The sequence below is a fragment of the Acinonyx jubatus genome, unplaced genomic scaffold, assembly GCF_027475565.1.
Source record: "Acinonyx jubatus isolate Ajub_Pintada_27869175 unplaced genomic scaffold, VMU_Ajub_asm_v1.0 scaffold_48, whole genome shotgun sequence".
Classification (NCBI taxonomy): Eukaryota; Metazoa; Chordata; class Mammalia; order Carnivora; family Felidae; genus Acinonyx; species Acinonyx jubatus.
The window spans coordinates 41,433-62,964 of NW_026463967.1; the positions used below are offsets into that span (position 1 = coordinate 41,433).

The window sequence follows — 21,532 nt, forward strand, 5'->3', positions numbered from 1 at the left end:
GGACCTCAGGAAACACCACTCATGTGCTGGGAAAGTAAGTGGCTTTTCACCACTTTTGTTTAGGCGTGCAGAGCCCTGTGGCTGACTCGAGAGAAACCCTGCCTGCCAGTCACAGGTTCACTTACCGACTTTGGCAGCTCGAGAGGATGTAGAAAGAAGAAACACAACTGCCCTGGTGAAGACCTGGGAAAGATGTTTGCTCTCTCACTTTCTTTATAAAAAATAACACATATTAAGATCAGATTTTCGGAAAATTTATTTGAAGACATCAACTCCAGACTGAAAGATTCTAATTGTACCTTCTTTCATGAGTCCCTATGTCTAGACCAGATAATATCAGGACACTTGTCTCGTATCTGAATAAGCTTTTAGTGTCCTGGCTCTGAATAGGAGGGCTTTTCAAGGACGTAAATTTCATTACTGGTTAGGTCAGGAAAGGGCAAATAAGCATGACATCATGGTGTCCATCTAGGTTAGACAAAAAAAAGGAGGTCTTTTGCACAATGGGAAAATAACACACAGTGGAGTGAAAACGTCCTTAGGCAGAATGTTCAGAGATTAGTATGTTTCCCTCGATGGGACTTTCTGGGTGTAATGGGGGAAGAGTGAACTCATGTTAAACATCTTTCTTAAATATGTTAGCATATATTTCATATTTTGCTTGTTTTATGTCCTCTTAATAATTCTGTTGAAATATTATCATGGGGTCTGAGGTCAGATTACCTGGGTTCAAAAGCAAGCTCCACTGCCTACTAGCTGTGTGACCTCTCTGTGCCTCAGTGTTCTCATCTGCAAAAGGGGGATATTAGTACCTTCCTTACAGAGTCATTGTGAGCACTTTATAGATAGAGAACAGAGGGGCTCTTTTCCTGGTGGAGCCTTGAAACATGGGGTTCCCAGACTTGGGCAAATGTCAGAACCGCCTGGGGAGATATTCTCAAGTGCAGATTCCTGGGGCCACTGCCACAGACTGTGATTCAGTCAGTCTGGAGAGAGGCCTGTTGCAGCTGATTCATGCAGTGGCAGTTAAGAACCACAACTTAAAATTAAAATTTTGCCTCCTGTGGCACAGTCCTTGCTCTTCCCTCCTATTCTCTTGAGCTTCCCCCAAGTCAAATCTCAGGTGTTTTTTTTTTAATTTTTGTTTAATGTTTTTATTTATTTTTGAGACAGAGCATGAGCAGGGGAGGGGCAGAGAGAGAGAGGGAGACACAGAATCAGAAGCAGACTCCAGGCTCTGAGCTGTCAGCACAGAGCCTGATGAGGGGCTTGAACTCACAGACTGTGAGATCATGACCTGAGCTGAAGTTGGATGTTTAACCGGCTGAGCCACCCAGGTGCCCCTATTTTTTTTTTTTTTAATTTTTAATGCTTATTTATTTTTCAGAAAGAGACAGAGTGTGAGTGGGGGAGGGGCAGAGAGAGAGGGAGACACAGAATCAGAAGCAGGCTCCAGGCTCTGAGCTGTCAGCACAGAGCCCGACATGGTGCTCGAACTCACCAACTGCGAGATCGTGACCTGAGCCAAAGTCAGACGCTTGACTGACTGAGCCACCCAGGCGCCCACAAATCTCAGTTGTTATAGTGTTTGGCTGATTTGCCTACCAGTGGAGGACCTCTATAGAACTACCTATCTTCTTACTAAACTGGTCTCCTATTAGACATTTCTGGCCACTTCTCAGCGTCAGTCCGCGACCTCTACTTTTAGAAAAAATGATCAGACATGCGAGGGCTCCAATTAATCTGTGTTTGCTGTGGTGGGAGGTAATACGTGTTTGGCATCACACGTGCATGTGACTGAACCCAGTATCAGGGCTCCGAATACTACAAGGTAGGAGAGGCTTCAGGGACTTGTTTATGAAACTTACATAGAAGGAAGGGGGTCTCACTTCTAGCTACATGCGTTGGCGTCATGCCAAAAGGCAGTCCCTTGGAGTGGTGTGAAAAGTCAGACTCTTCTCCTGGATGCTAGACCTGGGGGCTGAAGGGCAAACGTACCTTTCTTCTCTCATCATTGTTCACTGGACCCAGAGCCTGTCTTCAGCTGTCTCTGGGAAAGATGCTGCAGCAGTGGAGTAAGTGACCACCTAGGCTGAGGAGCAAAGCTGAAGATGCAGAAGGTTTTAGGAGAGTTGGAGACGAATGAAAGGGGGAGGGCCAGAGAGGGGCATCACAGAGGGGAGAAGTCCCTGGGGAGCTGGGGTACAGGGTAGCTCGGGCCGCATCCAGAGTGGAGAGTGGAGACTCTGCCCGGGGAGGGGGGTGGGGGCGGGCAGCCTCACAGGTTCTAGAAGCTACTTCTGATTTTCTGTGGAAGTTAGCTCTCGTGTGGAACATTTCATAGGTGTCACAAGGGATGCAATCGATGGAAAGACGCCAGCGGAAACAGAAGTTTCGTAATGCTAAAATGACAAGGGATAACGTTCTAGAGTCAGGCAAAGCAGGAGACAAGGTGAGAGGCTCTCAGACCCGGGTACAAGCTTCTGTTCCCAGGCTCGGACAATGACAGAGAGCTATTGATGAAGCCAACCAGGTGGAGTAAGCCTTTCACCAGACATGAGAAACTCACCTTGCCCATTCTTACAGCTACGTTTACATCTCGTTGAGTCCTTAACAGATCCCTGGTTGCCAGATGTCAGTAGTTGTTGCAAAACAACTACCACACATTTCAAGTGCTTCCTGCAAGACAATTAAGCAAAGAAAGACCGATTCACTGAGATCATCCTGCAACTGGCCAAAGGTTCAGGACTACTGGAGATCTGTTCCTAGAACTTCTGGAACTGGCCGTGTCTGCAGTTAGACATGGTGCTGCACATATTCTAGGACTGCTTACGTGTAACCGAATGACTTCTTTTTTGGTAAAAGACTTTGTGGTACCTCTTATTCTTTTTTCTATTTATAAATTCAGGTGTAATTTGCACATAGCACAATTTGCCCTCTTAAAAGTATAGTTGTGTATCTTTTAAGATATGCATATAGTTGATTAATCACCACCATAGTCGAGATATAGGACGACTGCATCACATCGACACTCCTACCCCTGAATTCCCTCGTGCCCCTTTGCAGTTAACTCCTCCCCTGACTCTGGTCCCTGACAACCACTGATCTGCTTTGATCCCAATGGTTTTGCCTTTTCCAGAATGTCAAGTAAATGGAATCCTACAATATGTAGCCTCTTCTATCAGGCTCCTTTTACTCACCTTACTGCATAGGAGATCCGTGCACATTGTTGTGTGTTTGGGGGGTCACTATCACTGAGTATCTTGTTCTTCTTTGAGAGGATTGTGCATAAGCTGGCATGGGGGGACGTATGGCTCCAGAGGGGGTATTTGAAGAGAGCATACAGGAATACAAAGAGAAGTTTTTTGAGTGATTGAGTAGAAGACACTTTGAGGTAAGATTTCAAATTTATTTTACTATACAAATGCCTGTATATTGTTGCTGTGTATCAGATAGTGTTCTACATGCTTTACAAATAATAGCTCATTTAATTCTCAACCCTCCTAGGTTGGAGTGATTATTCTCATTTTACAGATGAGGAAACTGAAGTGTACAGAGGTTAAATTACTTACCACAGGTCACATGGTTAAGTAATAGAATTTAAAGCCAGGCAGCTTGTTTTTTTGTTTGTTTGTTTGTTTTTCCTGCCCCGAATCATAGCAGTCTATCAAAGATTCACCCATTGTCGTAAAAAGAAAAGATAGTGAATTCAAAGTCTGGCCATTGAAGGAAAGCAGTCTTCCCTAGGGTCCTAAATTACATTAATTTGTGGAGTAGGAATAAAAATAACTACAGATTTAAAAATAGTTGTAGACTGTTTAAGATGTACATCCAAGTTATCTGTGGAGACTGCAAATTTTCTGTAAATTAGTGAGTCTGCCTCAATTTAGGTAATGATCTAATGTGGACCAGCACACAAAACACAACAACAACAACAACAACAAAGGTAAAGCCCCACTCAGAACTGATAAAGAAAGAAGAGGTGTGCAATCAATATCATTCATAAACATATATAGAGCACCATGTGTTTACTATCTCCTTGGTACAGGGACCCATTCTGAAGTTAGATCTCTGTATATTAATTGTAGCTTGTTTATATTTATGGTTAGATTTATTCAAATGTGCATGGTCCTTTAAATAGTAGTAATTAGGTTCCTAACTTAGTCTTTTTATACAGTGCTAAATTTAAAGAAGCTTTCTAATATTACTAAGCATTTTTTAAAAAATATTTTTGAGAGAGAGGGAGTGCGCAAATGGGGGAGGGACAGAGAGAGGGAGACAGAGGATCCGACAAAGGCTGTGCACTGACAATAGAGAGCGGTGGGGCTCAAACTCACGAGCTGCAAGATCAAGACCTGAGCTGAAGTCGGACATGTAATCGACGAAGCCACCCAGGTGCCCCTGAGCGTTTTTATCAAATAGATTTGATCGGTAAATGCCATCAAAGTCATGGCACCCTAAATGAACAGAGGGAATGTATCAAAAAGACATAGTTTTATTTCGGTATGTTACACTCACCTATTAAAGTAGCCCCCAAATTGGAAGCACTGGGATCCATCCACGCACTCCAGACAGAGCTGATATTATTTGATATCACTTTCTCAGACCTAATGCTTTATAGAACTGTCATATTATTTCTTTCTTTTATAACAGGGACCAAATTTAAATGCAGAGGAATACTTATTCATATCACAAAATAGTTAAAAATAAAGAGTAACGATTTAAGAGTTGTTAAGGATGTGAACTTACTGGAATCTTCATACACTGCTATGCTAGTAGGAACGCAAACTGGTGCAACCACTTTGGAAAAATATTTGGCAGTACTTACTAAAACCAAAAATATGTAAACGTACCACCCAACAACTCCCCTCCGGAGTATACAGCCAACAAAAATATATGCTCATGCTCACAGAAAGGATATACAAAAATATTCTTAATAGCTTTATGCCTTAGAGCCAAAAATTGGAAACAACTCAAGGGTCCCTCAACAAGAGAATAGATAAGTTTGGGTATATTCATGCAATGAACTTTGTAAACAGTTTTTTAGAAAGAATACTACCGCATGCAACAACATGGGTGTATGCCACAGGCATAATTATGAGCAAAAGATACCAGACACAAAACAGCAGTTACTGTATGTATGACCCATTTTATGAAAATCAGGCCAAACTAATTTATGGTGATTGATGTAGAAAAAAAAAAAAAGATGACCTGGGGTTAGTGGTGATGGTGGGTTGAGTAGAAAGAGGCATGAGAACCTCTGGGGCGCTACAAATGTTTAACATCTTGATCTGGGTCATGGTAATATGTGTTTGACAAAAGACACGCACATATACATACATCCTTATATGTAAAAAGCCATTAAAATGTGTACTTAAGATATCTGCACTGTGCCATATGTATGCTGTATCTCAATAAAGACAATTAAAACATTTTTGGGCGGTGATATATACACTGTAGCAAGAAAAGCAAGGATTTCATAATTTAACAGGTCTGGGTAATCATTTGTTCCAGTGAATTCAAACAAATTTCTTTGTCTCCTTGATTTTCAATTTCCTCATCCGTGCAACTGGAATTAATAATAACCACTTTTCAGAATTGTGTAGGCCGCACAAAATGATAAATATTAAATGCTTCCATAAACTATGCATAAGTGCTGTTAAAAATAAAAGTATCCAGGGGTGCCTGGGTGGCTTAGTCAGTTGGGTGTCCGACTTCGGCTCAGATCATGATCCCACGGTTTATGGGTTCTTCGTGGGTTCGAGCCCCGCATCCGGCTCTGTGCTGACAGCTCAGAGCCTGGAACCTGCTTCCAATTTTGTGTCTCTGTCTCTCTGCCCCTCTCCCACTCACACTCTGTCTCTTTCTCTCAAAAATAAATAAACATTAAAAAAATAAAAATATAAAAATTTAAAAATAAAATTATCTAAAAATTTGGAAACGTGCAAGTCTTTTTCAGTGTTAAGCCAGGGTTGTGTGTAGACCTGTTTGGTGAATTATCTGATTCTCTAGGTGGGTACTTTTGTTTGAGTTGCTACTTACTCAATCTCACCATAAGGAGATTTTGGAATTCTGTAAGTGTAAAAGTTAACTTGTAGAAAAGTGCTAGCAATGCAAATGATTCTTGTCCAAGAGAAATGCAAATTGATTCTGTCCAGAAGACATGAAACTGCTTTCAGGGTCGAAAAGATAATCCCAAGATTATCCTGTTACTGCCCTCTAGGACATGAACCAGGTCCGTACCTAAATTACAAATTTTATCCATGTGCTCCTCTTTCTTGCTCAGCCCCTATAAATACTTCCATCTTCCTAATTCTTTTTGAACTATCTTGTCTGTTCCCTCATTCATGAGTTAAGAAATCTTTGACACGTGCTCCCTGTTTTGTTTTAATGTCTATTTTTGAGAGAGACAGCACGAGCCGAGGAGGGGCAGAGAGAGAGGGAGACACAGAATCCGAAACAGGCTCCAGGCTCCGAGCGGTCCGCACAGAGCCTGACACGTGGCTAGCACTCACAAACTGCAAGATCATGACCTGAGCCGAAGTGGACACTTAACCAACTGAGCCACCCAGGTGCCCCTGACATGTGCTCCCTTTATATTTGAATGAGTCATGCTTTTAACTTTAGATCTGACAATACTTAGCAGAATGCTTTGCTCATAGTGATGTTCAATCAATTTTAACTCTTAATCTCATCCAACTTTTTTCCTTTCACCCAAGTCTAGGCATGTGAAACAATCTAAAATGAGGTATTTTCTTTGAAAACAGATTTTACAATTAATGTATGTTTTATTGCATCCATGTTAAGATTCTTTAAATACAATGCTAAAAATATTTTACTGCATTTATAAAAACAAGCTTTTATCATAGGCTGGCCTTGAGTCCCTTCTTTAATGGGAAGTTGGAGCTTAGGGGCAAGAGTGGATAATCCTATAAATGTGCCTTATAATTCCCACCCACCCCCCCCCCCCCCGGTGCATTTATTTAAGAGCATGTAGAGGAACATGGACCATGAGAAGGAGAGTAGGTTAGAAGTGATATATTTTGGTCAGGTTATCCAAAAAGTGAATGGTAGATGACTACTGGGTGTGTGCTAGAATTGTGGGGAGGGAGGGAATACCCATGAGGGAGGTGATATATAGAGCTAACTATAAAAACACATATTTGTATGCTTTTTTTAGAATTCTTTTTTTTTTTTTTTGAGATTTGATTTTTGTTTTAAGTTATCCCTACACCCAACGTGGGGCTTGAACTCCCAACTTTGAGATCAAGTGTCTCATGCTCCACTGACTGAACCAGCCAGGAGCCCTTGGCTTTTTATAATTCTAAAAACATTATCATACACATGGTCTCACTGGACTCTCAGAACGCCACCATAAAATATATTTTTCCATTTTGTATAAAAGGAAACAGAGGTATGAAGGGTTCAAAGTCCCTCAGTGAATGAATTCGTGACAGCGCTGAGACCAGCCCAGAGTCCGATGCTTGCCCTGCCACACCACACTGCCTCTACTTACCCACCAAACCCACCTGTAGCAATCTACCTGCACAGCATCTCATCCTGTCAAGCTTGGACATCGGAGCTCCCTTTTCAGCACCTGTCAGCAAGAGATCTGATGATTAGCAGCAAGGCCAATATTTACCAAATGGTAGGAAACAAAATTACAGTATTTTAGCTAAGATTTTCTATTTGGTTAAATGTTTACATTCATTCCCAATTCTGCAAGGAAGAGACTTTGGGAGCCTCATAAATTTAGGTCTTTCCTTAAGGGGAAGTTGCAGGTTAAGGGCAGGAAAGGATGATCTGATAAGTTTGCCTTAATATGTTTTTCTTTAGGTTCATCTGTTGAAGTGTTTGTAAAGGAGCATGGAACATGGGAAGGGACAGGTTAGAGGTTGATAGGCCCTGGAGCAGCCTACCTCAAACCAATGGTGGGTGATATCCTGGAGCTATAGGGAAGACAGGAAACCAGGGAGCACACTCTGAAAAGCCCCATCTTATTTACCTATATAGCCTTGGACCTCTGATATATTACAGGTAAAGAGAGATAGGAAACCTGGAGGTCTGAGTATAAAGTAATTTTTCCTCTTCAAAATAAAAGACCTGGGATAAGAAGGTAGGTTTGATGTGGAAAGAATAGGAAACCTGGATGCCTACTCTCCCTCTTCACTTCCCATTTTCTGGTGCTTTATGTCTCTTATCTGATATGATTAGCTCAGCGCTCCTTCCTGCTTCACAGGGTAATTACTGAGTCTCAGCTCCAGGCTCTTTATAAACATCAGATTAGCCCCGAAGCTTTCTTTTGTTTCCTCTTTTGCTTGTTCCTCAGAGGGCATTAAAAAAACCGAGTCTTGGTCATAATTCCAGCGATTAAGCCTATTTCTACAGAGTTCGCCTTCTGTTCATTTGCATTGCATTGCTCTGTTGAAGACGCTGCTGAGCCTCAGGGTCCCCTGCTCTTTTTTGCACGGCATCTGCCCTTACCTGTTTATACATTAGCTGGGTGGGCATTTAGGGTATCTTTAAAGCAGGCATCTAATAAAGAGCTCTAACTCAGAGCATTAAGGAAAATGGGTCTCTTTGGACACAGCAGAAATAAATGGAATGCCCTAAAGGGAATGGAAGAGAAAATCTATTTCCAGAACATTTGCATTCGTATTAATGAGTACTTCAGGCCATGTACCCAGTAACTTTGCATTCATTACAGCCCTAGTTGTGTTCCCAGAATCCACTTAAGTGATGTCCCTTATGCTTTCCTTCTCCCCCATAAAAGGGAATCTCCCAGAAAATTAAAGCGGCATTAGCAACCTCAGTGTTGAATAGCGTGTGTTTTTCTTTACCCGCTACCCAGTGGCACTGGCATCCACAGGGCGCATGAGCACAAAGCCTGTTGCAAAAGGCAGGAGAGCCTTTCTTCTGACTTGCTACCCTCTGGAGGGAATAACATTAGCGCCTTGCCAGCCTTTCATCTGCCACCTTTCCCCAGCACTGGACTCTTGTCTCCCAGCTGGTTGACAAGCTGTGTTCTCAGTCACCAGGGAAGGCCTAGCTTCCATGTGGCTCTTACCACAGCAGGGAAGCTGGGGCCAGGCAAGCCCAGAATGGAGACCATCACAGGGCCGGAGCCTCTACACTGCTGTGCACATCCTCCGTGCTGAGCACCAGGCATCTTTGGAAGATTTTGTTATCTGGAGAAAAATATGCATTTGCGTCTGTCTTAGTTACCGTCTCCAAAACCCTTAGTGCATTATTTATTTAATGCACATTCTGAATGAAGTCAACATTCTGCAAATATATTTGCCTTTTTTTTTTTTTTTTTTTGTCTCTTCCAGGAATTGTTCAGAGAGCAGGACCATGTTTCTAACTCAGCTGTATTGCACAATGAGAGTGGCTTAAGGGCATTCTGATGTTTATGTCGAGGGAATCTCAAGCCGGCTATGGTAAGCTATGAAAGCACAGTGTATCCCGCACCATCCGTACAGCCACCTGTATTATTGTCAAAAGAGGGGGAAAAAAGGCAAGAAGTGGTGGCAGTTCTGATGAGATGGGAATTTCATTCATCATCCCGGCCGGGGGCACACAGGAATGATGCTGCGATGAGCCAGTTATGGGGACAGTTGAGTGACATTCTGTAGAATGTGTGTTCCCGGTGGCTTTTCTAAAAACCAATATTGCCATTCTTTATAACCCTCAAATATCACACACCCTTTCCCTGAAATTCCACAAAGAGTGGTTTTCATTCCTTTGATTTGAGGCTTCCTGATTATTTAAAAAATTTCTGAAGAAGCCTACACATTAGGCTTTATTACCCATTTCCACCTTAGTGTTAAGAAGTATTGGATTTTTGGGGCACCTGGGTGGCTCAGTCGGCTAAGCGTGCGACTTCATCTCAGGTCATGATCTCACAGTTCGTGAGTTTGAGCCCTGCGTTGGGCTCTGTGCTGACAGCTGGGAGTCTGGAGCCTGCTTCGGATTCTGTGTCTCTCTCTCTCTCTGCCTCTCCCTGCTCGTGCTCTGTCTCTCTGTCTCTCAAAAGTAAACATTAAAACAATTTTTTTAAAAGAAGTATTGGATTTTTTCCCAAAGAGTAAGTATGGAGGGGGCACATATTACTAGCTTCATATTCACAATCTTATCGTATTCCTCTCCTGTTCGAAGAAGGGCGCTTTTTGCCTCTTGCTATAGAGATAATGGGTAGCAAGAACTAGAAGTTGCTTGGAGATGTTACAAGGATTTATTTTAGGAGACATGAGAAGAAGCTCATGGACCAAGAAGAGCTGGAGAAGAGTTTTGAATGGGAAGGCAATATTAGGCTAAATAAAATAAGCCAGACAAATACATACAAATACTGTATGATTCTACTTACATGAGGTATCTAGATGAGGCACATTCAGAGAGGCAGAAAGTAGAAAAGTACATATCAGGAACCAAGGGCAGGGGTGGGTGGGGATTATTGTCATGGATGTAGGATTTCTCTTTGTGATGATGAAAAGTTCTGGAAATGGATAGTGGTGATACTTGTAGGACACTGTGAATGTACTTAATGCCAAAGAATCGTACACTTAAACATGGTTAGAATGGTGAATTTTATGTTACATATATTTACCACAGTAAAAAATAGACACACGCACACATGAGTTTTGAATGGGGAAGGAGAATCAGTGAAAGATGGAGATTTTCATGGAATGTTTAGAAGAGAAGATTTAGGGGGAGGTGTGGAAATTGCTACAAAGAGGGTTGGAGATGGGTTTTCCAGGAAGTTCTCTTTAGCACAGACTCCCTTTCAGTTCTAGAACCCAAGGACTGTATTTATGTGCTCATGTTATATTCTTTTTCAAAGTACCCGTCCCCCAACTGTACAAGCTTCAGACCTCATAATTCTGAGTCATGAGTGGGTTTATAGAGAAAGAAATAAATGATGTTAAGAACAATTTTCAAAACTCTGCAAGGCAAAATGACTTCCTTTTTGTGCTAAGGCCTTGGCTAATAAGCCCTCCATAAGGGCCATCTGAATTCAGAAGGATATAAAGTTGTCTGACTAATTGCCAATTATTCATTAGACCATTTTACACTTTTGTAAGGACCGTCTTTAAACTTTGCAGAAGACTGTTAATGCAAATGTTTCTCGCCTTTCGCTATGGATTGAACTGTGCCTTCCCCTGCCCTCCCTCAATTTGTATGTTGAATCCTTAAGCCCCAGTATGATGATATTTGGAGATGAAACATTTGGGGGGTTATTATAGTTAGATAAGTCATGAGGATGTGCCTCATCATACAGTTAGTGCCCTTATAAGAAGAGATACTGGGGGACAAAACCCAAAATAAAACAAAACAAAACAAAAAACAAACAACAAAAAAGAAGAGGTCCCAGACAGTTTGCCTTCTCTTTCTCTCTGCCATCTGAGGATACAGGGAGAAAAGGGCCATCTTCAAGCCAGAAAGAGAGATCTCACAAGAAAGTTACCATGCTGGCACCCTGATCTTGGACTTCTCAGCTTCTAGAACTGTGAGAGAATACATTTCTGTTGTTTAGGTCACCCATTCTATATGATGTTTTGTTATGACAGCCTGAATTGACTAAGGCACCTATAGAAAATAATTTGTGGGGGGGCGCCTGGGTGGCTCAGTTAAGTGTCTGACTTCGGCTCAAGTCATGATCTCACGGTTTGTGGGTTCAAGACCCTGTGTCGGGCTCTGTGTTGACAGCTTAGAGCCTGGAGCCTGCTTTGGATTCTGTGTCTCCCTTTCTCTCTCTGCCTTCCCCTGCTCGCTCTCTGTCTCTCTTTGTCTCTCTGTCTCTCTCTCAAGAATAAACATTTTAAAAAAGAAAGAAAAGAAAATAATTTTTGCCCTGTAGAGATATAAATTACTTCTGAAAGTAGAAAAGAGAACTCCAAAGATAATGGTTTTTGCCCCATAAGAAATAAATCAGTTTTGTATCTAACAATCTTACTCCTGCATTCATTCATTTTTGTTTCCACTAACTACATTTACATTATATTCTCTTATCATCCTTGAACTGCTTTATCATTTTAATGAGTTAAAATAAAACTCTGACATACATGCAATGTGTATAAGAATTTGTGTTTTTAATTTGGAAAATAATGCTTTCAACAGTGAAGAGAGTCTTTTAGGAATTATGCCACATGTTGTGTAATACATTCCACTTTAGTATCTCCTCATGAGACTTCAGTAAAGATATAAATAATTTTTTGTAAAAACAATCCTAAAATTCTTATGGAACCACAAAAACTTCAAATAGCCAACACATTCCTGAGAAAGAAGAACAAAATTGGAGGCATCATACTTCCTGATTTCAAGCTATATTACAAAGCCATGCTAATCAAAACAGTATGGTACTGGAATGAAAACAGATACATAGACCAATGGAACAGAATGATGAGCCCAGAAATAAGCCCATGCTACACAGTCAACTAATATTTGACAAGAAAGCCAAGTATACTCAGTGGAGAAAAGACAGTCTCTTCAATAAATGGTACTGGGAAAATGAGATATTTACATGTAAAAGAATGAAACTAGACCCCTATCTTATATCACTCATAAAAATTAATTCAAAATATATTGAAGATTTAAATTTAAGATCTGAAACTATAAGAAACCAGAAGAAAACTAGAAGAAAACAGGTAAGCTCCTTGACATGGATCTTGGCAATGATTTTTTTTTGGATATGAGACCTAAAGCACAAGCAACAAAATAAAATTAAACAAATGGGACTACATCAAACTAAAAGCCTTCTGCACAGCAAAAGAAACCGTCAACAAAGTGAAAAAACAACTTATAAAAAGGGAGAAGACATTTTCAAATCATATATCTGATAAGGGGCTAATGTCCAAGATCTATAAAGAACTCATACAACTCAATAGCAAACAAAACAAAACAAGCCAGTTAAAAAACAGACAAAGAAACCCAAATAGAATTTTCCAAGGAAGATACTCAAATACCAACAGGTACATGAAAAAGTGCTCAACATCACTAATCATGAAGGAAATGCAAATCAAAACCACAATGAAAAATTACATGAATAAATACATGTGTTGGGAAAAAAAATTTTTTTTTAATTTTTTTTTAACCTTTATTTATTTTTGAGACAGAGAGAGACAGAGCATGAACAGGGGAGGGGCAGAGAGAGAGGGAGACACAGAATCTGAAACAGGCTCCAGGCTCTGAGCTGTCAGCACAGAGCCCGACGCAGGGCTCGAACTCACGGACCGTGAGATCATGACCTGAGCCGAAGTCAGACGCTTAACCAACTGAGCCACCCAGGCGCCCCAAGGGAAAAAATTTTTTTAAACAAAGAGGGAGGGGTGCCTGGATCTCCCGGTCCATGAATTCAAGCCCCGTGTCAGGCTCTGTGCTGACAGCTCAGAGCCTGGAGCCTGCTTTGGACTCTGTGTCTCCCTGTCTCTGCACCTCCCCTACTCGCACTTTGTCTCTCTCTCTCTCTCAAAAATAAACATTTAAAAAATTTGAAATAAAAAGAGGGAAAAGAAGTGCCAGAAGTGAGGGTGAGGGGGTAAGTTGAAATATTAAGTAAAGCGATCCCTGGGAATATGACATGAAATCTATTGGTGCTAAATAATTTTTGGATTTGGGGAATTAGCAAAGTAGAAGATGTCTGGAGGATGAGCATTCCAGGCCAAAGGAAGAGCAAGTGTTTCTGGCCTAGAGGCCAGAACATGCTTGGTACATCTGAGGACTCACGAGGAGGCCACTGTGTGGTATGAATAAGGAGAAAGTAGTAGGACACAGGTCAGAGAAGAATAGGGGGAGAGAAACAGTGTTGTAGGGCCTTGTCAGCCATTTTAAGGATTTAGCTTTTGCCTTCAGTGAAATGGGTACTTTGGAAAAGGTTTTTAGAGGAGTTTTACATCTCATGTTTGAAAAAAATCACTTTGGCTGCTGTATTTATTGACTAGAGGAGGAGCAATCATGAACACAGGAAGACCAATTAAGAAGCTACTGCAGGGGTGCATGGATGGCTCAGTCAGTTAAGTGTCCAACTCGACTTTGGCTCAGGTCATGATCTCATAGTTCATGGGATCAAGTTTCACATCAGGCTCTGCTCTGTCAGCTTCAGATTCTCCAACTTCCTCTCTCTCTCTGCCCCTCCCCCAGTGAACTCTCTTTCTCAAAATAAATAAACGAACATTAAAAAAAAGCTACTGTTATAATTCAGGTAAGAAGCATCGGCAGCTTGGACCATAGTAGCAGTAACTGGAGTGATAAAAAGTGGTTAGCTTCTGGATACATATTAAAGTTTGATGTTGGATTAGATGTAGGATCTGAGAGTAAAAAGAAGACATATGGATGACTCCATGATTTTTGGCTTGAGTAACTGGAAGAGTAGACCTGCGATTTACTCAGCTGGGAGAACTGTAGGAGGAGCCATTTAAAGGTAAGGAGGAGTTCCATTTTGAACCTGTCAAACATGAGATGCCAGCTATCCATCAAGTATAGATGTCCAATAGGCAGCTGGCATGTGAGCGTGGAGTTCAGGTGAGAGGTCTTTGCTGGAAATACAAAATTGGAAAATCAAGGCAAAGATTGGCAATTGAAGCCATGAGAAGACAGGAGCTCAGTAAGGGAGTGATGTAGATAGAGAAGAGAGGAGGTCCAAAGACTGAGCAGCTGAAGTGCCTCACTGTTTACAAATCACTACAATGGGAGCAAACCATTAATGGACTCTGAGAAAGAATGGCTAATGATAGAGGAGGGAAAAACCAGGCAAGTGTGGAATCCTGGTATTAAAAAAAAAAGTGCTTCAAGAAGGGAATGATCAGCTATGAAATGCTACCTATCCATCAAATAAGATGAACACTGAGAATCGTCCACTGCATTTTGCAGTGGAAACCTCAGTGGAGTCCTGAGGAGAACAGCGTTGTGGGAATGGTGGAGGCAAAATCCTGGTAGGAGTGAGTTCGACAGAGGATAAGAGGAGGGGATTGGAGACGATGAAGACTGACAACTCTTTCCAGGGGTTTACTATAAAATGGGGTGGAAGAATGGGTCAGTGACCAGAGGGTGATGTGGGATCAAGATACAGTTTTTGTTTTTAAGGTGGTAGGAAATGGCTATGCAAACCTGAGTCTGTTGTGTCTGATGAACTGGATTTAACTAGGAGGAAGGCTGCCACATGAGTACACTGGATAGGTGAGTGAGACGAGCTCAAATGATAATGATGATGAGCTATGGGATCTAAACTGGATAAAGGGGTAATGGGGGATAGAGAGAGAGAGAAAAGGTGGTAGGATCAAGAGCTCGTAGGTATGTCAAAGAGCTGTTCGAATTAAAGAAGTTTAGAGTAAGGGAGATAAGCTGAAAGGTCAGGAGATGGTGAGTGAGATGGAGAAGGGTTCATTGTTGACAGCAATGACAAGTCCAGGATATACCCACGGGAGTGGACAGCTGAGGTGGGAGGGGGCAAGCATGAGACCCCTGGAGGACTGAGAGCCTGGGTGGGCAGGATGTACCTGGCTGCTCTGCTGAGGTGGGGTCTGTTCTAGCTGACAGATGTCTTTGCCCTATCAGTTGTTAAATATTGTGGATGTTGTTCCCAAGTCCAAGCAATTGACCACCATTGTGGACCTCGACTTTCCCAAGAATTGTAATAGGAGCATTTGGGGAGTGTGACAGTGGCTAAGAGCCTTCAGGGAGTGTCTGTAATGAGTGTATGTCAAAACATTAGGTGGAAGGGAGAGGATAACCCTCTGTGCTGTGCCTAACCCTGAGCCACAGGGATGTTCCTGAAGGGTGAGCACAGGACTATAGGGTGAGGAAAACCCAAGGAGAAGGATTTCCAGAGAAGGGAAAAAGACTCCCAAATGGAGTACAATCAGAAACCAGCTTCACAACTTAGCCTTGGACCAGCCCAAGCAATTGTTACTGGTCTGTACACTAAGCTACATCTTGTGGCCATAAGAACACTTAATTCATTCCAGAATTCTCAGTGTGCCCATGAGTCAGAGAGAAATCATAAGACAAACTACTGAGCCCAGCAAAAAGGATCTGTTTTCTTCTGCTTTTGTTACCATCTCCTTGATTTATTCCTTCCTCCCTTTCTCCTCCTGTCTCCCTTATCAGAGCCAGGAGAAGCAATATCTAAAAGTGTTCAAGGTCTTCTGATTCTGTTTTCCTTTATGATAACAATGGGGCCCCGGGACCATTTTCAGGCAGGCACATCCTTGATGGTAGAAGGCCCAGAGCTCTGGAAAGCAGGAAAGTCACCAGGTGAAAGAGCTAATTGAAGACCCAGTCCGTCCACTACCTATCCATCTTAAGGTGTCTTCCCCATGTCTGCAGTGCTCCACCAGTCATGAAGTGGCCTGTCCCAAGACTGTGGCTTTTGCCACATGCTGACTCAGCTCCCTGGGGGTTTGCGACAGGACTGTTTGGGACCATCAGCCACAAAGGCACCAAATAACTCATGTTGAGGAAGCTAGTCATTTTTAGCAAGGCCTGTCATACTGATAATCCATGGCCACTGCCCCAAAGGCAGATGAAACCTGCCCTCTTCCCCCATCCTTCTATACCCAAACATCTATCCAGCATTGTTCTTTTGTATTCTGTAGCTCATGCTTCCATAGCCTGCCCCTCCCACTCTCAACCCCTGTCTCCAAACTTTTAACCCTTCCCACTATGCCCTCTGCAGCCACTATTCCATAAAAAATGCTTCCACATTTTTTCTTTACAATATTACTCCACCACCACAAATTGAAGCCTACCTTCTCCCAAAGGTGCATGGTCTTTTGCTTCCATCTCTAGTGGAGGCTCCTGTTTTTCCTGCATGTCTGGAAGCAGGGCTTGGAGTCAGGATTCATCCAGCTTCCTGGTGCTGCTTTTACACGATGTGCAAATTCTGCCAAAGTTTATGCCTCTTGATGCTACCATTTTCTATTTCCCATAAACACCGAAAATCTAGATATGAGTTTTTTCATCATTCCCAGATCCTGACGTAATTCTGGGATATTTAAACATATATGTGGATGATTATCCAACACACTAGTGTTTAGTTTCTTCACCTTTTTGAGCCTCAAAGCTGAGTTAGTTACAGACTGGAAATGCTTGACAGTAAGGATACCAGTCCTTCTAGCTCTCTCACTACACTTGCTCTTTGAGGGATTACCAGGACAACATTCCTTTTCTTCCTTATTCAGTGGTTGTCAAACTTTAACAAACATGAGAATCACCTGAAGGACTTGTTAAGACAGACTGCTGGACCCCAATCCCAGAATTTCTGACTCAGTAGGTCTGGGGGGAGGGGATCAATGCAAACTTGCATTTCTAACATGTTCCCAGGTGATGCTGATGTGCTGGTTTGGGGCCACATTTTGAGAATGCTCTGCTAATGGATGTGCCCAATGATTCCCAAATTACCTTCATATTAGAATTACCTGGGGAGCTTCAAAAAGTAATGGAGGTTTGGGTCTGTGTTCCAGGCCCTCAGACTGTGATTTAATTTACCAGAAATGTAGCTTGGGCTTTGAAGTTTTTAAGAGATACTAACTGAGGTGATGCTGTGAACAGATAAGTTTGGAAGCAGTTGGTACCAAGACCTTCTATCTTCCCTTCCTCTCATATCCTTCCTGGTAGATGTGGTTAATCATCCAAACTATACCTCCCACCTGGATATTCCCCTGTAGCCTTGTATTGGCCTCCTCCTCTCGGGAAATTTGTGTCCAACCTATGTCAATCTATTTGCTCCTTGTTCCTAAATGCTAGCCATCATGTGTGGCTGGAGAAAACCACATAGCTTTCTCATTCTGTAGCTTACCCTAGTTGTGCTCCCTCATTAGCTTTTAACTTATCCTTGATCTCTCTCGTCTTCATCTCCCTCACTAAAATAATCATTATTAATAATCAATAATAATTTCAAAACTTAACCATTCTAATATCCCTATGTGAACTCTTCAGGTGACCTTCTACTTCATCAAGTAAAATTCATTCCATCCAGCATGATCTCTTTCAATTTTATACTCTATCCAAAGATCAAATTTATCTATAGCCACACCCTTTCATTTTGTTATTGCTTCATCTCAGAGGATGCACCCCTACTCCATTTCACGGTCAACACTTCCACCGTGCCACACAAATCACCTCACCTCACCAGCACATAGCATGATTAATTATATGCTGTTTCCATATGCCTTCGCCTTCCCCTCTATGTTGGCTCTGGACCCTCTGCTTCAGTTCTTAGTCTTTCTAGACTCTGACTCTGCTTCCTTTCCTTATTGCTCTTTCATATACACCCCAGCTACCGTTTGTCAGCCCTTGCTGCCTACTGATGATTGATTCAAAAGTAGGAGTAAATCCTTCCAGAGGCCTCCTTTACAAGCTTTTGAATTTGGTATTCAGAATTCTTGGTTTTAATGTTTTTTCTTTTTTACGTTCCCCCTTGCCACGTGACTCTGCTCGTATTGTCAACACCACGCTTCTCTTATTTCTAGAACATAACTTCTTTGTTCAATATGCTAGGGACTAATGAGAAAGCTGCCTCAGAAGCATAAAGCATTGTATTAATTGTATTTTGCTTCCAACGTGTATTTACTGCTCAACAAAAGGTGAGCATATAGCTCCTGTCAGCACAATGAAGAAACAACAAATCCAGCAACCCTGTGGGAATCCGGTTGTCTGGGGATTTGAGGGTCTCCTATTCACACAGTGACAACTCCAGAAGAGGCAGGGGGAAAAATGAAGGAAAATGACAAAAGCACACACAGGAAGCACAGTACAGGAAGGAAATCAACAAGGCAGACAAAAGAGTGTCTGTGTAGTTTTGTTTGCTCAGCTAATACAATTAAATCAACCCTGGTTCAGGAAGTGTGCTTGTATTCGTACTGTGGTCCAGGTGTCAGATTGGGTCTTCAGTACTAGGTGATACATAGTGGATTTCTTTCATCATGGCTGTGAAAAACCTTAACACTAATTTATAGCAGAGTACTACTGTTTCCATTCAAAATGCAAAGTAAGTTAGGAGGGATAGCAGAGAAAGCTTTGGTACTCATTTTCCTCATAAGATATATTTAATATAACATCAAACATTACATTCACATAAAATTACATATTATACATATGATACTGAATGTTATATTTATGTTAAATTCCTTATTTTGACACAATATAAAAACAGTGGACATCAAAAGCATGATATTTAAAAGAAAAAACTGTTAAATTGGACCTTACCAAATAAAAAACTTCTGTGCTTCAAAAGACACCATTTAGAAAGTGAAAATATAAGCCACTAGACTGCAAGAAAATATTTACAACTCATGTACCTATAAAAGACTTGTATCCAGAATATATAAAGAACTTTTACAATAAATCCATACAATGGAATAATATTCAACAATTAAAATGAAAGAACTACTGATTTATGTTACCACGAGGATGAAACTTGAAAACATTATTCTAAGTGATGGAGGCCAGATGCAGAAGAATGAATACTGTATGTCTGATCCCATTTACATGAAGTGTTTACAATAGGCGAATTTATACAAACAAAAACAGATCAGTGGTTGCCTAGGGTTGGGGGATAAGAGCTGTGAGTAACTGTAAGTGGGCATGAAGAAAGTTTGTGAGGTGATAGTAATGCTCTAAAACGAGATTTTTTTAATTTTATATTGATAAAGCTATATTTTATTTTATTTTTTAAAATGTTTATTTATTTTTGAGAGAGAGAGCTAGAGAGCGAGCAGGGAGGGGCAGAGAAAGAGGGAGACAGAATCCCAACCAGGCTCTGTGCTGTCAGCACAGAGCCCAGTGCAGGACTTGAACTCACCAACTATGAGATCATGACCTGAGCTGAAACCAAGAGTCGGACACTTAACTGATTGAGCCACTCAGGCACCCCAATAAAGCTATATTCTTAAAAAGTGACCAACTCATAGTTCTTTACCATTAAATCGAATTTCCATTTTTTTAAGTTTATTTACTTATTTTGGGAGAGACAGAGAGAAAGAGCAAGTGCAGGCAGGGGACGGGCAGAGGGAGAGGGAGAGAGAGAATCCCAAGCAGTTTCCACGTTGTCAGCACAGCGCTCAAACCCATGAACCATGAGATCATGATCTAGCTGAAATCAAGAGTAGGACACTTAACTGACTGAGCCACCCAGGCACCCCCCAAATATCCATTTCTAATTGCTAGAAATAAAACATGAGTAAAGACTTTTAAATATGGTATATAAAATAACTACCCCTCCCCACAACCCCAGGATCAGTCATTTACTACACACAGGAGAAGAGGCTTCTGGGAGCTTCCAGTAGTTCATGAAGATGGTTAACCCTGCTTCTGACCAGACCACTCATACTGAAAAGTCTGTGTTCCTCTGCTCTCACTGCCCCTTTACAAAGGAGAGGAAAGCCAGGCGTCTGGATAATCCACAAATTGGATCATGAGTCCTGAATAATAAGGTGGTCAACTCATTTTTTCTTTTTTTTTTGACAGATGCCAGCTACTTTTCCCACGATTATATATTAACTATGGTTAAAGCTTGTCATTTTCATCCTTAAAGGCTGTTAAACAGCATGGAATAAATGTGCTTGCAATATTTTCTTATCTGGGACTGTACTGAAAGGTGTGGGTGAAGCACCAGGACCGTCTTCAATATTTACCAAGTGTCTTTCACTCATTAGGCACTTAGGGTGATGGGCCACACAACGAAGATGATGCAGCCTCTCCATTCAGTGAATTTGTAACCTGTCTGGGAAAGAAAGCTAAGAAACGGTAGACAATTAGTAAATAATAAAAAACACTGTAAAGTCAAGCTGAAAATCTCAAAATGTAAGACAAGGGAGTTGCACTACAATATGTTTTGAATTCCATCCTGCTTGAACATTCTATCTTTTTTAGAGAAAAATCTGGATAGCTTGCATATAGGCTGTGTCTGGGTAACTTAAGGATTTGTTATGTTTCTGTGACAACTACTTATTTAGTGATGTTTTTTGGTCTGTTTTTTAAATTGTATGGATTACAAAATTGTTTCATTTCCAAGTCAAGATCTCATCAGTAAGGCTGAGCCAAACGTGTGCGTGTACATTCTTATGCATGCAGCTGCAAAAATTTCTCCTCTTCTCTTCTCTTCTCTTCTCTTCTCTTCTCTTCTCTTCTCTTCTCTTCTCTTCTCTCTCTCTCTCTTGTTCCCTCCCTCCCTCTCTCTCTTTTGCTGATGCACTCAGCTCTGCAAAATGACAATGCTGATATTATTATTATGGGCTTACAGGCAAATTTCCTAGTACTGTGCATGGGTATGTTAGCTTATCTTGGCCTACCAAACCACAGAGGTCCTTGTTTAGTGATGTTAACTGTTGTACTCAAGTTTCCCAACAAAATCCAGATCTGTTAAGTGAAGGCAGACCACCATCATATGTACTGAAACTCTTGGTCCTCTTCTGTGGTGAAGGGAATGGCCTCATTAGTGATTCCTTCCCTGCTGTTAAGTCACCTCAACTTTTGAATAAATATGGAATTGCACACGTTAATGATGGCAGCCCAGATTTTTGCAGACAAATCTCCATTC

At 41.4% G+C, this 21,532-nt stretch overlaps 1 long non-coding RNA gene across 2 annotated transcripts; it reads right to left on the minus strand.

Annotated features, from left to right (window-relative positions):
• Positions 1–1,126: 1,126 nt before the first annotated feature.
• LOC128313787 (uncharacterized) lies at positions 1,127–21,134 on the minus strand. Of its 2 annotated transcripts, XR_008294831.1 has the most exons (4): positions 20,628–21,134; positions 9,068–9,188; positions 3,201–7,597; positions 1,127–2,679 (listed from the first exon to the last, which is right to left on the minus strand). It is a non-coding gene; the product is annotated as an uncharacterized LOC128313787 (long non-coding RNA). The 2 variants fall into 2 exon arrangements; XR_008294830.1 differs by lacking the exon at positions 20,628–21,134 and having other exon boundaries at positions 9,068–9,978.
• Positions 21,135–21,532: the final 398 nt, after the last annotated feature.